This window comes from Bos indicus x Bos taurus, chromosome 4 (assembly GCF_003369695.1).
Source record: "Bos indicus x Bos taurus breed Angus x Brahman F1 hybrid chromosome 4, Bos_hybrid_MaternalHap_v2.0, whole genome shotgun sequence".
NCBI lineage: Eukaryota > Metazoa > Chordata > Mammalia > Artiodactyla > Bovidae > Bos > Bos indicus x Bos taurus.
In genome coordinates, this window is record NC_040079.1 from 33,586,790 (window position 1) to 33,605,648 (window position 18,859).

Consider the following 18,859-nt stretch of genomic DNA (forward strand, 5'->3'; position numbering starts at 1 on the left):
ACTGGAGTAGGTTGCCATGCCCTCTTCCAGGGCATCTTCCCAATCCAGGGATCTAACCCTAGTCTCATGTCTCCTGCATTGGCAGGCGGGTTCTTTACTGCTAGCCACCTGGGCTTCCCTAGTAGCTCAGATGGTAAAGCATCTGCTTCTATGCAGGAGATCTGTGTTCAATCCCTGGGACGGAAAGATCACCTAGAGAAGGAAATGGCAACCCACTCCAGTATTCCTACCTGGAGAATTCCATGGACAGAGGAGCTTGAAGGGCTACAGTCCATGGGGTCTCAAAGAGTTGGACACAACTGGCAACTAACACACACACACACACCCTTGGGAATGACTAATTCCAATTCCCTTAGTTAAAGAATAGTCCCAGTGACTGGTTCCCTGGCCCTGAATTTCACTTGCTCAGTGACTCTGACACGTCTGATCGTCTGCACTATCCACCATTTCCATCTCTACTTTCATGCTTCCACTTGCTGATGGTGCGGTCTTGTCTCATGTGGGTAGATAGCCTGAATCCTGGACTCACTGTGTCTTGTGTATCACTTATTTTTTCCTTCATGGATTGTACCTCAATTTAATTCTCTTCGTTCACATTATCACCTGACTCTCTCACTTGACTCAAATAAAATTCTCAGCTTTTGTTCCCATATATATATGTATTCCAGAGCTATTACCCAGATCTTTAACATCCCCCCAGACTGAGTCCCAAGCATAATTCCTTGATTATCAGGATCAATGTCTGTTTCTCTTTTTTGCCCAGAATTTTTTGTATGCTCCATAATGACACTGTTGTTGATAAGATACTTTGTCTCCATATATGCTCGAATTCCTATCAAAAAGTATTGTTTTGTTTATCATCATCACAGAAGAATAAAGCTTTCAGTTGTATATGACACTGTTAGATACTCGAAAAAAGTAAATTTGACAGCACTGGTTCTTATATTTCAGGAAGTTATGATTAAAAAGGAGATAGAGGCACACATTTTTAAAAATAAAATTCTACATTATCTGAGTAATTTGTTATACTTATAGTCCAAGGGCATTAGTCGAACCCACCAGAGATGATGAATGTTGATTCAGTGTCATCCTATTTCAAGGAATTTATTAAATGTATCTGTCAATGTTTTTATGAGAACAGTGATCCAGGACACAGTGATGAAATGTGACTTTGAAGTAGATTCCTAAATCCACCATGCTGCCGATCCTCACTCCCACTATGTTTTCTTCCCTCTTTCTCATGTTTCTGGGATATTTATTTCTTCAGTTGGTGGTCACAGTATTTAAAATATGTGATTAAAACCAGTAAGCTTAAATATATAAATATGTCCTTGTGTGCAAAAGAAAAGACTCAGTTGATGCCAGAGATGTTAGAGGACTAATATGGCAAACACTTACCATTCTCTAGCCAATGTCACTGCTTGGTAAAACAGGACCATAGGGAAGGATGTTGTTTTTCTCCCCTTTAAGCTTATAAGGTAAACTGAAGTGTCAGGCTGGACCAGAAAAGAATCAAATCAGTTATAGAATGAGTCAGTCATGGGTACCATTCATCAAGAAGAAATAGATGAAGACTTCTGTTATTGTAGAATAAAACAAATCAGCCAATCTTCTCCATAAAAAAGAGAAATAAAACTGGGGGAAAAGCTGACAAAAATAACCAGAGTTCTTGAAATTAACAAAAGGCAGATAAATTGAGACACTCATTCTTGAAAATTTTCTAGATCTTCAGATAACAATAGCACATGATTTCAAATCAACCATTACATATATGTGCAAAGAATTAATGGAAATTGCATTAAGAAAGTGAAAATATGATACCAATTACTAAATACTTAGGGAATTTTAATAAAGGAAGAAAATGTATGAAAGAAAACCAAACTGAAACTTAGATTTAAAAGTGTAATAACTGAAATGAAAGATTCACAACATGGGCTCAATAGCAGATTTGAGATAGGAGAAGATAAAAATAGAGAACTGTAAAGTAGATCAACAGAAGTGATCCAATTTAAAGAACAGTGAAAAAAGACTGAAGGAAAATGAACCTATTGAATTCTATAAAGCACATAAAATATCTGTAACAGCAGCTCCAGGAGAAGAGGAGAATAAAAGTGGGCAGGGTAGATATTTGAAGAAATAATGGCTGAAACTGTCCCTAGTTTGATGAAAAGCATTAATTTACACATCCAAGAAGCTTATCAAGCTATAAGTTAGATAAACACTAAGAGATTCATAGTAAAACTGCTGAAAGTAAACACAAAAATAAAAACTTGACGGCAGCAGGAACAAAATAATTCATCATGTACTAGGAAACCGCAAAATGATTAACCACTGACTTCTCTTCAGGGCTGTAGTCCATGGGCTTGCAGAGGTGGACGTGACTGAGTGAGCATACAACACGCACTCATCAGAAACAATAGAAACCAGAAGGCAGTAAACTGACATAGGCAAAATGTTCAAAGAAGACAAACCTGTCATCCAAGACTTCCATAATCCTCTAAACTTTCCTTCAGAAATGAAAGTGAAGTATACACATTCACAGATAGATACTGCAAAGAATTTATTGCCTGCAGACTTGACCTAACAACAAATACCGAAGGAAATTCTTTACGTTGAAGGAAAATGACTATAGATATAAACTTGAGTCCACAGTAAGGAATGAGAAATGCCAGAAGTTTTTAACAGGTAAATAAAAAGAATTGTATATACATTCCCTCTTTTTTTTAAAATGTAAGATTGTTCAATGTAATAATTATAATAATGTTATGGGGATGGGTGTGTGTGTGTGTGTGTGTGTATGTGTGTGTGTGATAATTATAGCAAAGAATGGAGGAAGAAATGGCATTACATTGGAGTAAATTTTCTAGTTTACAAACGTTAAGTCAGCATTTAACTCAAGTAGATTGAGGTAAGTTTAAAAAGTATATTGTAATACCAAGAACAAACACAGATAGATGGATAGGCAGACAGATTAAAAAAAAAAAAAAAAACAAATGGTGAAAAGAACTATGGAATTAAGATGGTAAATTAAAACATTTACGCAAAAGAAGTAAAGAGGGAAAAAGAAACAAAAACATGAGACATAAAAAAATAAATAGCAAATCAGATCAGATCAGATCAGTCACTCAGCTGTGTCCAACTATTTGTGACCCCATGAACCGCAGCACACCAGGTCTCGCTGTCCATCACCAACTCCCGGAGTTCACTCAGACTCATGTCCATCGAGTCAGTGATGTCATCCAGCCATCTCATCCTCTGTCGTCCCCTTCTCCTCTTGCCCCCAATCCCTCCCATCTTCAGAGTCTTTTCCAATGAGTCAACTCTTCGCATGAGGTGGCCAAAGTACTGGAGTTTCAGCTTTAGCATCATTCCTTCCAAAGAAATCCCAGGGCTGATCTCCTTCTGAATGGACTGGTTGGATCTCCTTGCAGTCCAAGGGAATAGTAGATGGAAATCCAAATGTATTAATAATTGGCTTAAGTATTAAGTGACTAAACATTTCAGTGCAAAGGCAGAGGTTGCCAGACTTGATGAAAAGCAAGATCCAAAGATACGTTGTCTAGAAGACACACACATTAGATTCAAAGACACAAGTAAGTTAAAAATATAGAAAATGATACACTACACAAACAGTAACTGTGAGAGAGGAATTTAAGTAGCTATAGTACTATCAGACAAAATTGAGTTTTAGAAAATAAATATTACTAGAGACAAAAGAGGGACATTTCTTTAAAAGGTTAATAGCATCTGAACAATATACAAATTTTAAATGTATATACTCTTCACAGAGCTCAAAATATTTAAAAAAAAAGATTTGACAGAACTGGAAAGAGACACAGAAAATTCAGTAATTATAGTTGAATATTTTAATACTCCTCTTTCAGTAATTGATAAAATAACTCAGCAGTAAGTATATAAAAGAACTGAAAACATTATCAACAAATCCAGTCTGTGTAACTTATGGTACACTCAACTCATCAACATTAAAATATACACTCTTTTCCAGTGCACACAGAACACTCTCCAGGATAGGCCATAGGCTAAGCCATAAAACAACAAATTTACAACAAATTTAAAATGATTTATAATAAATTTTTAAATGATTGAAATTCTACAAAGTTTGAACTACAGGCATATTTAAATCTCCATGGATGGAAAGCCTGGCAGGCTACAATCCATAGGGTCACAAAGAATCAGACAAGACTGAACTGACTTAGCATGTAGCAAGAGAGAGAAATTAGGAAAACTCTCAAATATTTGGAAGTTATACAACATACTTCAAAATAATCCCTTGGTCAAAGAAAAAAATACTAGAGAAGATTTAAAATATATATCTTGAATTAAATGATAAAAAAGTACAAAACAGCAAAGTGTAATACCAAAAGTGAAAGTTGCTCAGTCGTGTCCAAATCTTTGCTACCCCATGGACTATACAGTTCATGGAATTCTCCAGGCCAGAATACTGGAGTGGGTAGCCTTTCCCTTCTCCAGGGGATCTTCCTAACCCAGGGATCAAACCCAGGTCTCCCGCACTGCAGGCAGATTCTATACCAGCTAAGCCACAAGGGAAGTCTGTAATACCAAAAGATGATTCTTTTAAAAAAAATCAATAAAATTGATAAACCTTTACTTAGACTGATATAGAAAACCATGAAGATACAAATTGTCAAAATCAGAAATGCAAAGGGGAACATCATTATAGGCCCTACAGAAATTAAAAGAGCATATTTAAGAAATATAACAAACTGCATGCCATAAACTGAAAAAAAAATAAATGAAATGGAAAAATCTTAGAAAGGACTCAAATTACCAAAAATTTCTCAAAGAAAAATGGAGAGGGGGGAAGCTGAATAAATGTTTATCAAGTAAAGATCTAGAACCATAATTTAAAATATTCCAATTAAAGAAAAACAGCCCAGGCCCAGAAGACTTTACTTTTGAGGAAGAAATATTAGTGCTACAAAGACTCTTTCAGGAACAAGAGGAGAGACCACTTACCCTCTCATTTTATAAGGACAGTATTACTCTCATACCAAAGATATCTTGGAAAAGAAAACTATAGCTCAACATCCCTCATGAAAAGATTCTTTACCAACTGAGCTGTCAGGGAAACCCAAAATCCTTTAAAAAATATTAGCAAACTGAATCCAGAAAGATGAAGAAGGATTATATACCATGAACAACTAGTATTTATCTTGGGGATTCAAGGAGGCTTTTAACATCCAAAGTTAATTACTATAATATGAAAGTGAAAGTGTTAGTCACTCAGTTGCATCCGACTCTTTTCAACCCCATGGACTGTAGCCTGCCAGGCTCCTCTGTTCATGGGATTCTTCAGGCAAGAATACTAGAGTGGGTAGCCATGCCCTTCTCCAGGGGATCTGCCCAAACTAGGCATCAGACTCAGGTCTCCTGCATTGCAGGCAGATTCTTTACCATGTGAACCACCAGGGAAGCCCAATTAATATAATACACAATATTAATAGAATAAAAGACAAAAACAACATGATCATCCATTATAATAGGTACAGAAAAAGAATTGGACAAAATTCAATAGCCGTTAATCATAAAAACTCTAAACAAATTCAGAATAGAAGCAAACTTCCTTAATTTGTCAAAGGGTAAGTAATCTTATAAAATTTACCTGTAAAAACCTATAATTAACATCATATATAACTATGAAAGATTGACTATTTTCTCCCTACAATTAGGACTGGACTTCCCAGGTGGCCCTGTGGTAAAGAATCTGCCTGCCAATGCAGGAGATACAGAAGATTCAGGTTCCATCCCTGGGTCAGGAAGATACCCTGGAGGAGGGATCTCCATGGCCACCCATTCCAGTATTCTTGCCTGGAGAATCCCATGGACAGAGGAGCTTGGTGGACTACAGTCCATGGGATCATAAAGAGTTGGACACAACTGAGTGACTGAGCAGGAGCATGAAGATTAGGACTAGTAAAAGGAGGTGTGCTTGTACCGCTCCTAGTCAACATTGTACATAAGATTCTAGTCAATGAAATAAAGCAAGAAAAAATTTCAAACTATCTTTATTCACAGAGTTGTACACGACTGAAGTGACTTAGGAGCAGCAGCAGCAACAGACATGATCTTTTAAAAAATATCCTACACAATCTACAAACCAAAATTTTTAGAACCAGTAAGTGGCTTATCAAGTTCACAGAATACAAGATTAATATAAATAAATTAATGATACCTACATACTAGTGACAAAAAAAAAAAACCCAAAATATAATTAAGAAAACAGTTTGATTCACAATAGCATCAAAAATAATAAAAAAAAAACTATAAATAAGTTTAGCAAAAGAATCATACGTCTACATTGAAACTACAAAATATTGTTGAATGAATTTAAAGAATAACTAAATAAATGCAGAAATATACCCTATTCATGGACTATATGTCTCAATAATGGTATGATGGCAATTCTTTTCAAAAGGATATGAAGATTCAATTAAGTCATTATCAAAGTCCCATCCAATTTTTTTTTTTTTGATGAATCAACAACTGATGTTAAAATTTATATGGAAATTCAAGGGAATTAGAAAACAATTTTGAAAAAACTTATGCTACTTACCTAATTTTCAAAATTTACAATAAAGCATTGTAATGAAAGTATGGTATTATTTTAAGAACAGGCATACAGATCATTGTAATACATTAGAGAATCCAGAAATTTATAGTCATTTGAATGTTTACACAGATGTCAAAGTGTAAAGTGTCAAATGAGAAAAGATTAGTTTTTTCAAGAAAGGTGCTAAAACTGTCAGATTTTGTAAAGTGAATTTAGTATCTTTCCAAGTGCCATACAAAAAATTTTACTCAAAATGGATCACAGACATGAATTAAAACTATAAAATGCCTAGAAGGAAACTGTAGGGGAAATTTTTGACTTTGAATTAGTCAAAGACTTCTTTAAATAAGACACCAGAAAACATATTCCATAGAAGACAAAATTGATGAATTAGTCTCCACCAAAATTAAAAACATTTGCTAAAGACTCCATTAGAAAAATAGACAGAGATGAGAAGAAATTATCTGAAAATCATATTTTATAAAGGACTTGTATCTGAAATATATAAAGAACTCATCACTTAATAACAAATAAAAATAAGATTTGAATAGACATTTTACTGAAAAAGATATACACGTGGCTGTAAAGTAAATGAAAATATATTTAACATCATTAGTCATTAGACAAAAGATAATTAAAACAACAATGACCTCCGAAGATGGCTCTGCAATCATTCAAAAAGACTGACAATACCAAGCATTAGTAAGAACGTTGTGGTGGGCAGACTCCCTTGCTATCCAGAGATGTTCATGTCTAGTCCTTGGTGTACATCTTACCTTGCATGGCAAAAGGAATTTGCATGTATGATTAAGTTAGGAATCTTAAAATGGGAAGATTATACTGGGTTTTCCTAGTGGGCCTGATATAATCACAAAGGTTTTCATAAGAGGGAGGCAGGAGGGTCAGAGTGAAAGAAGATTTGATGATGAAAGCAGAAGTTGGAATGATGTGAAGCCAGGAGCCAAGGAATGCTGGTAACCTCTAGAAACTAGGCAAAGTAAGGAAAATCTACGAAACATGTTTTCTCTGGAGCCTCCAGAAAGAAGGCAGCTTGGTTGACACCTTGATTTTAGCCACATAAGACTCATTTCAACTTCTGACCTCCACAACTATAATAGATTATATCTGTATTCCTGCGACTATGCTTATGGTAAATTTGTTACAACATCAATAAGATACTAACACAGAAGTGGAAAACCTCGAACCCTCATACATTTCTAATGGGAATATAAAAATGGTATAGCCACTTCGAAAGCAGAGATTGACAGTTACAACCCAGAAATTCTACTCCCAGATATCTGCCCAAGAGCAGCAATACCATATGTGTGCACAAAGACTTATACACACATCTTCATAGCTGCATTATTAATAACAGCGAAAAACCAGGGGAAAAATCCAAATGTCCATTAATTTGTGAATGGATGATATTGAGCTTTCAGGGTGGCTCAGTGCTAAAGAATCCACCTGTCAATGCAGGAGACAAGGAGATGTGGGTTAAATCCTCAGGTCAGGAAGAGCCTCTGGAGAAGAAAATGGCAACCCACTCTGGTATTCTTGCCTGGAGAATCCCATGGACAGAGGAGCCTGGTGGGCTACAGTCTATGGAGTCGTGAAGGAGTTGGACATGACTTAGCACCTAAACCACCAAAATACAAGGCGATATAACCATTGTAGTATAACCATTGTGCAAGGAAATAATAACAGTGAAAAAATAAACTATATAGCCACAAGAATGAACCTCAAAAATCATGTTAAGTGAAAGAAGGCAGGCACAAAAGTCTTTATATCGCATGATTCCATTTCATAAAATTCTTAGAAGAGTCAAAAGTGAATTCTATAAACAAATCAATCAGTGTTTCCCCGGTAGAGAGCTAAAATAGATTGTAAAAAAGTACAACGTGTTTTTAAGTGGCCATGAAAAAGTTCTAAAACTGGATTGTGGTGATTATTGTACAAGTGTAAAATCTTACTAAATATCATCAAGTTGTCCATTCATTATAGGTAAATTGCTTTGTATATAATTAGCTCAGTAAATCTGTTAAAAGTGGGGGGGGGGGCAGGGAGGAGCTAAGATAGCGGAAGAGTAGGATGGGGAGAACACTTTCTCCCCCACAAATTCATCAAAAGAACATTTAAACGCTGAGTAAATTCCACAAAACAACTTCTGAATGCTGGCAGAGGACATCAGGCACCCAGAAAAGCAACCCAAGTCTTTGAAAGGAGGTAGGAAAAAATATAAAAGACAAAAAAAGAGACAAAAGAGGGAGGGACGGAGTTCCGTCCCGGGAAGGGAGTCTTAAAAAGAGAGAAGTTTCCAAACACCAGGAAACCTTCTCACTGCTGGATCTGTGCCAAGCCTTGGAAGCACAGAGGGCAACATAACAGGGAGGAAAAATAAATAATCAATTAAAACCCGCAGATTATGAGCCCTATGGTAACTCCCCCAGCGGAGAAGCAGCGTATATGCCTGCACACGCCACTAGCAAGCGGGGGCTGGGCAGGGAGGCGTGGCACGGGCTGCATCGCTTAGAGTAAGGATCTGGCCTGAATACCCTGAGCACTATCTGAACGAAATAATTTGGGCTAGCAAACCAGACTGTGGGATATCTACCACGCGAAAAGCCAGCCCTAACCTAAGACACCGCCAGGCACGTGCACGGAACAAAGGACTGAACAGAGATAGCCGGCTGCAGACCATCCCCCTCCGGTGACAGGCAGCCAGAGCCGGAAGGGGGCAATCGCAGCCCCAGAGAGACATTATCTATAAAATCGTAAGCAGGCTTCTTTGCTAACTAAGACTTCTTGGGGGTCTGGACAGTCAACATCCGCCTGAGAAGGTGTGCTGGTTGTACACCTAGATAGCCGAGTGGCGGGGAGGCGATAAGTCACAGCAACCACGCTCGCCAAACACCTCATCACCTGAGCTGCTCGGACCTGGGAAGGGCACAAAAAGCAGGCCCAACCGAGTCTGTGCCTCTGAGGACTACCCGAGTGCCTGAACCTGAGCGGCTTGGACCTGGGAGGTGCAAGCAGCCCTGGGCCAGCCACGGATGGTTCCCGGTGGAGCAACCTAGAGCCTGAGCAGTGTGGGCAGGGAGGCTACACGCGCCGTGAGCAGGGGCAGACGCAGTGGCTGAGGCACTGCGAGCACATGCCAGTGTTATTTGTTTGCAGCGTCCCTCCCTCCCCACAGCGTGACTGAACAAGTGAGCCTAAAAAAAAAAAAAAAAAGTGTCCTCCACCGTCCCCTTTGTGTCAGGGCGGAAACCAGACACTGAAGAGACCAGCAAACAGAAGAAGCTATAACAGAGGGAACCGCCTTGGAAGCTACAGGCAATGGATTAAAACCCTGTGGTTGGTACTGTCTACATAGGAAGGGGCTTATAGATCTTGAGAAATATCAGTTGGACCAAGGAACTAGCCAAAAATGAACTGAACCCACAATACCCACAACAAAACCAGAGAAAGTCCTAGATATATTTTTACTATTTGTACGATCATTCTTTCTTTCTTTTTATTTTTAAAAAAGTTTTAAGTCCTCTATTATTCCTTTAATTTTCACTTTTATAACTTATTACTTTGCAAAAAAAAAGACCTTTTTTTTAAAGCAAACTTCATATATATTTTTTTAATAATTTTTTTGACCTTGGTTTTTTTTTTTTTTTTTTTCTTCTTTTCTTTAACATTGTATTTTTGAAATTCCAAACTCTACTCTAGATTTTTAATTTATGCTTTTTGGTATTTGTTATCAATTTTGTTCCTATATTTTCTTTATAATTTTTGCGACTTTGTTTTTGTTTGTTTGTTTGTCTTTTTCTCTCTTTATTTTTCTTCTTCTTTTTTATAACATTGTATTTTTGAAATTCCAAACTCTACTCTAGATGTTTAACTTTTGCTTTTTGGTATTTGTTTTCAATTTTATACCTATATTTTCTTTATAATTTTTGTGACTTTGTTTTTGTTTGTTTGTTTGTTTTCTCTCTTTCTTTTCCTTCTTCTTTTCTTTAACATTGTATTTTTGAAATTCCAAACTCTACTCTAGATATTTAATTTTTGCTTTTATGTATTTGTTACCAATTTTGTACCTTTAAGAATCCAATCTTCAGTACCCATTTTTCACTAGGGAGCGAGATTACTGGCTTGACTGTTCTCTCTGCCTTTGGACTCTCCTTTTTCTCCACCAGGTCGCCTGTGTCTCCTCCCTAACCCCTCTCTACTCTACCCAACTCTGTGAATTTCTGTGTGTTCCAGATGGTGGAGAACACTTAGGGAACTGATTACTGTCTGGATCTGTCTCCCTCCTTTTCATTCCCCCCTTTTATCCTACTGGCCACCTCTGTCTCCTTCCTCCTTCTTCTCTTCTCTTCTCTGTATAACTCTGTATAACTGAGCGGTCCAGTTGTGGAGTGCACATAAGGAAGTGATTACTGGCTAGCCCACTCTCTCCTCTGTTGATTCCACCTCATCTCATTCGGGTCACCTCTAACTCCCTCCTCCCTCTTCTGTTCTCCATGTAATGCTGTGAACCTCTCTGGGTGACCCTCATGGTGGAGAAACTTTTCATCTTTAACATATATGTTTTATCAATGGTGCTGTATAGAAGGAGAAGTTTTGAAACTACTGTAAAAATAAGATCGATAACTGGAAGCAGGAGGCTTAAGTCCAAACCCTGACTCCAGGGAACTCCTGACTCCAGGGAACATTAATTGATAGGAGCTCATCAAATGCCTCCATACCTACACTGAAACCAAGCATCACACAAGGGCCAACAAGTTCCAGGGCAAGACATACCAAACAAATTCTCCAGCAACAAAGGAACACAGCCCTGAGCTCCAAGATACAGGCTGCCCAAAGTCACCCCAAAACCATAGACATCTCAAAACTCATTACTGGACAGTTCATTGCACTCCAGAGAGAAGAAATACAGCTCCACCCACCAGAACACCGACACAAGCTTCCCTAACCAAGAAACCTTGACAAGCCACCTGTACAAACCCACACACAGCGAGGAAACGCCACAATAAAGAGAACTCCACAAACTGGCAGAATACAGAAAGGACACCCCAAACTCAGCAATTTAAACAAGATGAAGAGACAGAGGAATACCCAGCAGATAAAGGAATAGGATAAATGCCCACCAAACCAAACCAAAGAGGAAGAGATAGGGAATCTACCTGATAAAGAATTCCAAATAATGATAGTGAAATTGATCCAAAATCTTGAAATCAAAATGGATTCACAGATAAATAGCCTGGAGACAAGGATTGAGAAGATGCAAGAAAGGTTTAACAAGGACCTAGAAGAGATAAAAAAGAGTCAATATATAATGAATAATGCAATAAATGAAATTAAAAACACTCTGGAGGCAACAAATAGTAGAATAACAGAGGCAGAAGAGAGGATTAGTGAATTAGAAGATAAAATGGTAGAAATAAATGAATCAGAGAGGAAAAAAGAAAAACGAATTAAAAGAAATGAGGACAATCTCAGAGACCTCCAGGACAATATTAAACACTACAACATTCGAATCATAGGGGTCCCAGAAGAAGAAGACAAAAAGAAAGACCATGAGAAAATACTTGAGGAGATAATAGTTGAAAACTTCCCTAAAATGGGAAAGGAAATAATCACTCAAGTCCAAGAAACCCAGAGAGTCCCAAACAGGATAAACCCAAGGCGAAACACCCCAAGACACATGTTAATCCAATTAACAAAGATCAAACACAAAGAACAAATATTAAAAGCAGCAAGGGAAAAACAACAAATAACACACAAGGGAATTCCTATAAGGATAACAGCTGATCTTTCAATAGAAACTCTTCAAGCCAGGAGGGAATGGCAAGACATACTTAAAGTGATGAAAGAAAATAACCTACAGCCCAGATTATTGTACCCAGCAAGGATCTCATTCAAATATGAAGGAGAAATCAAAAGCTTTACAGACAAGCAAAAGCTGAGAGAATTCAGCACCACCAAACCAGCTCTCCAACAAATACTAAAGGATATTCTCTAGACAGGAAACACAAAAACGGTGTATAAATTCGAACCCAAAACAATAAAGTAAATGGCAACTGGATCATACTTACCAGTAATTACCTTAAACGTAAATGGGTTGAATGCCCCAACCAAAAGACAAAGACTGGCTGAATGGATACAAAAACAAGACCCCTACATATGTTGTCTACAAGAGACCCACCTCAAAACAGGGGACACATACAGACTGAAAGTGAAGGGCTGGAAAAAGATTTTCCATGCAAATAGGGACCAAAAGAAAGCAGGAGTAGCAATACTCATGTCAGATAAAATAGACTTTAAAACAAAGGCTGTGAAAAGAGACAAAGACGGTCACTACATAATGATCAAAGGATCAATCCAAGAAGAAGATATAACAATTATAAATATATATGCATCCAACACGGGAGCACCGCAGTATGTAAGACAAATGCTAACAAGTATGAAAGGAGAAATTAACAATAACACAATAATAGTGGGAGACTTTAATACCCCACTCACACCTATGGATAGATCAACTAAACAGAAAATTAACAAGGAAACACAAACTTTAAGCCATACAATAGACCAGTTAGACCTAATTGATATCTATAGTACATTTCATCCCAAAACAATGAATTTCACCTTTTTCTCAAGCGCACATGGAACTTTCTCCAGGATAGATCACATCCTGGGCCATAAATCTAGCCTTGGTAAATTCAAAAAAATAGAAATCATTCCAAGAATCTTTTCTGACCACAATGCAGTAAGATTATATCTCAATTACAGAAGAAAAACTATTAAAAATTCCAACATATGGAGGCTGAACAACACGCTGCTGAATAACCAATAAATCACAGAAGAAATCAAAAAAGAAATCAAAATTTGCATAGAAATGAATGAAAATGAAAACACAACAACCCAAAACATGTGGGACACTGTAAAAGCAGTCCTAAGGGGAAAGTTCCTAGCAATACAGGCATACCTCAAGAAACAAGAAAAAAGTCAAATAAATAACCTAACTCTATACCTAAAGCAACTAGAAAAGGAAGAAATGAAGAACCCCAGGGTTAGTAGAAGGAAAGAAATCTTAAAAATTAGGGCAGAAATAAATGCAAAAGAAACAAAAGAGACCATAGCAAAAATCAACAAAACCAAAAGCTGGTTCTTTGAAAGGATAAATAAAATTGACAAACCATTAGCCAGACTCATCAAGAAACAAAGGGAGAAAAATCAAATTAATAAAATTAGAAATGAAAATGGAGAGATCACAACAGACACACAGAAATACAAAGGATCATAAGAGACTACTATCAACAATTATATACCAATAAAATGGACAACATGGAAGAAATGGACAAATTCTTAGAAAAGTACAACTTTCCAAAACTGGACCAGGAAGAAATAGAAAATCTTAACAGACCCATCACAAGCACGGAAATTGAAACTGTAACAAAAATCTTCCAGCAAACAAAAGCCCAGTTCCAGATGGCTTCACAGCTGAATTCTACTAAAAATTTAGAGAAGAGCTAACACCTATCCTACTCAAACTCTTCCAGAAAATTGTAGAGGAAGGTAAACTTCCAAATTCATTCTATGAGGCCACCATCACCCTAATACAAAAACCTGACAAAGATCCCACAAAAAAAAGAAAACTACAGGCCAATATCACTGATGAACATAGATGCAAAAATCCTTAACAAAATTCTAGCAATCAGAATCCAACAACACATTAAAAAGATCATACACCATGACCAAGTGGGCTTTATCCCAGGGATGCAAGGATTCTTCAATATCCGCAAATCAATCAATGTAATACACCACATTAACAAATTGAAAAATAAAAACCATATGATTATCTCAATAGATGCAGAAAAAGCCTTTGACAAAATTCAACACCCATTTATGATAAAAACTCTCCAGAAAGCAGGAATAGAAGGAACATACCTCAACATAATAAAAGCTATATATGACAAACCCACAGCAAACATTATCCTCAATGGTGAAAAATTGAAAGCATTTCCTCTAAAGTCAGGAACAAGAAAAGGGTGCCCACTTTCACCATTACTATTCAGCATAGTTTTGGAAGTTTTGGCCACAGCAATCAGAGCAGAAAAAGAAATAAAAGATATCCAAATTGGAAAAGAAGTAAAACTCTCACTGTTTGCAGATGACATGATCCTCTACATAGAAAACCCTAAAGACTCCACCAGAAAATTATTAGAACTAATCAATGATTATAGTAAAGTTGCAGGATATAAAATCAACACAGAGAAATCCCTTGCATTCCTATACACTAATAATGAGAAAACAGAAAGAGAAATTAAGAAACAATTCCATTCACCATTGCAATGGAAAGAATAAAATACTTAGGAATATATCTACCTAAAGAAACTAAAGACCTATATATAGAAAACTATAAAACACTGGTGAAAGAAATCAAAGAGGACACTAATAGATGGAGAAATATACCATGTTCATGGATTGGAAGAATCAATATAGTGAAAATGAGTATACTACTCAAAGCAATTTATAGATTCAATGCAATCCCTATCAAGCTATCAATGGTATTCTTCACAGAGCTAGAACAAATAATTTCACAATTTGTATGGAAATACAAAAAACCTCTAATAGCCAAAGCTATCTTGAGAAAGAAGAATGGAACTGGAGGAATCAACCTACCTGACTTCAGGCTGTACTACAAAGCCACAGTCATCAAAACAGTATGGTACTGGCACAAAGACAGAAATATAGATCAATGGAACAAAATAGAAAGCCCAGAGATAAATCCACGCACCTATGGACACCTTATCTTTGACAAAGGAGGCAAGAATATACAATGGATTAAAGACAATCTCTTTAACAAGTGGTGCTGGGAAAACTGGTCAACCACTTGTAAAAGAATGAAATTAGAACACTTTCTAACACCATACACAAAAATAAACTCAAAATGGATTAAAGATCTAAACGTAAGATCAGAAACTATAAAACTCCTAGAGGAGAACATAGGCAAAACACTGTCCGACATACATCACAGCAGGATCCTCTATGACCCACCTCCCAGAATACTGGAAATAAAAGCAAAAATAAACAAATGGGACCTAATTAACCTTAAAAGCTTCTGCACAACAAAGGAAACTATTAGCAAGGTGAAAAGACAGCCTTCAGAATGGGAGAAAATAATAGCAAATGAAGCAACTGACAAACAACTAATCTCAAAAATATACAAGCAACTCCTGCAGCTCAATTCCAGAAAAATAAATGACCCAATCAAAAAATGGGCCAAAGAACTAAACACACATTTCTCCAAAGAAGACATACAGATGGCTAACAAACACATGAAAAGATGCTCAACATCACTAATTATCAGAGAAATGCAAATCAAAACCACTATGAGGTACCATTTCACACCAGTCAGAATGGCTACGATCCAAAAGTCTACAAGCAATAAATGCTGGAGAGGGTGTGGAGAAAAGGGAACCCTCTTACACTGTTGGTGGGAATGCAAACTGGTGCAGCCACTATGGAGAACAGTGTGGAGATTCCTTAAAAAACTGGAAATAGAACTGCCTTATGATCCAGCAATCCCACTGCTGGGCATACACACTGAGGAAACCAGAAGGGAAAGAGACACGTGTACCCCAATGTTCATCGCAGCACTGTTTATAATAGCCAGAACATGGAAGCAACCTTGGATAAGAAAGCTGTGGTACATATACACAATGGAGTATTACTCAGCCATTAAAAAGAATACATTTGAATCAGTTCTAATGAGGTGGATGAAACTGGAGCCTATTATACAGAGTGAAGTAAGCCAGAAAGAAAAACACCAATACAGTATACTAACACATATATGTGGAATTTAGAAAGATGGTAACAATAACCCTGTATACGAGACAGCAAAAGAGACACTGATGTACAGAACAGCCTTATGGACTCTGTGGGAGAGGGAGAGGGTGGGAAGATTTGAGAGAATGGCATTGAAACATGTACACTATCACGTATGAAACGAGTTGCCATCCAGGTTCAATGCACGATGCTGGATGCTTGGGGCTGGTGCACTGGGACGACCCAGAGGGATGGTATGGGGAGGGAGGAGGGAGGGGGGTTCAGGATGGGGAACACATGTATACCTGTGGTGGATTCATTTCTATGTTTGGCAAAACCAATACAATATTGTAAAGTTTAAAAATAAAATTTAAAAAAAAACAGTAGGGGGGGGATAAAATTAAAAAATAGATGAAGTTCTCTCTTCAAAATTTCTTAAGGAGTTGTTTTATTCAGAAGAGATTGTATGAACAAATTCCTAAACCAACTTTCCTCCTTAATACTTGCTTAAATTTAGTACATTTAGCCATATATTTACATATTAATTGTCTTTCTCATCTTACTAGAAAATGCTAAACTTTGAGAACAAAAATAATAGTTAATGTTGAATCCATACCACCACTATTCCTCTCCAAGAATCCTCCATGTATTTGGGAAACATTTGCTGAATCATGAGAAATCAATGTTCTCAGCTCAAACATCAGTGATTACTCTAACCCCCTAAGAAAATGTCTTTTGTCATGAGTTTTTTCATGGTTAACCCTTGATGTCATTCTAAATTTTAGATATTGTTCTATTCTTAAGTTTCTGTGAGCACACAAGGAAAGGGGCAGGCGGAAGAGAGTCTATACATTTTTTTTCCTCATTAGTAATTCTGTTCCCTCATTTCTCAAAATGTGTATTACCATTCCCAGAAAATTTTTTAAGTTTTTCACTTTATATAATTTGGCTTTATATCAATAACCTCAGATATGCAGATGACCATTCTTTCTGCCACCGTTATGGCAGAAAGCCAAGAGGAACTAAAGAGCCTCTTGATGAAAGTGAAAAAAAGCTGGCTTAAAACTCAACATTCAGAAAACTAAGATCATAGTATCTGATCCCATCAGTTCATGGCAAATAGATGGGCAAACAATGGAAACAGTGAGAGACTTTATTTTTGGGGGCTCCAAAATCACTGCAGATGGTGACCGCAACCATGAAATTAAGAAGCTTGCTCCTTGGAAGAAAAGCTATGACCAAGCTAGACAGCATATTAAAAAGCAGAGACATTACTTTGCCATCAAAGGTCCATCTAGTCAAAGCTATGGTTTTTCCAGTGGTCATGTATGGATGTGACAGTTGGACTATAAAGAAAGCTAAGTGCCGAACAGCTGATGCTTTTGAACTGTGGTGTTGGAGAAGACTCTTGAGAGTCCCTTGGACTTCAAGGAGGTCAAACCAGTCCATCCTAAAGGAAATCAGTCCTGAATATTCATTGGAAGAACTGATGATGAAGCTAAAGCTCCAATACTTTGTCCACCTGATGCGAAGAATTGACTCATTGAAAAAGACCCTGATGCTGGGAAAGATTGAAGGCAGGAGGAGAAGGGGATGACAGAGGATGAGATGGTTGGATGGTATCACCGACTCAATGAACATGAGTTTGAGCAAGCTCTGGAGGTTGATGATGGACAGGGAAGCCTGGCATGCTACAGTCCATGGGGTCACAAAGAGTAGGACATTACTGAGCAACTGAACTGAACTGAATTGGCTTTATATCCTGTATGTTGTCCCTTTTCTAGCTTTCCTCTTCTATTAATGACTCCTTATTTTGAAAGAAAAATTATAATATGATCAGGTGTTCAAGTTCATATTTGGAGAATTTCCCCCATTCATTACTTCATCAAATAAATCTCTTCTACCTTGACTCCAACTGAATTATTTAATCCATTCATTTTATTATCCATAAAATTTGATTTTTTATATCCATAAAATCAGCCATGTGGTGAGTCACATCAATTTTTAAATAATCTGAAGTGAATGAACTGGCTAAAATGAAGTTGATGTGCTTAAGCAAATGTCAGCACTGCCAAAACCAATTACCACCAAGAACTTTTTAAGAAATGATAGCTGTCCAGTCCTGCAAGTAATATCTGTGGGGATGATAGACATTCAGTCATTTTCATTCAACAGGCTCCAACCTCCTCTCAAATAGTGCACAAAGTTCAGAAGATGCAAAATCAGAAGAGAAACTGCTCAAGTTTGGAGAAACTCCCATTGAACTAGAAACAGACGTGGTAAGGGATAATTTGCTCCACATTGTGACCAGAGCTATCAGTTCAGTTCAGTCGTGTCTGACTCTTTGTGACCCCATGGACTGCAGCATGCCAGGCCTCCTTGTCCATCACCAATTCCTGGAGTTTACCAAAACTCATGACCATTGAGTTGGTGACGCCATCCAACTAT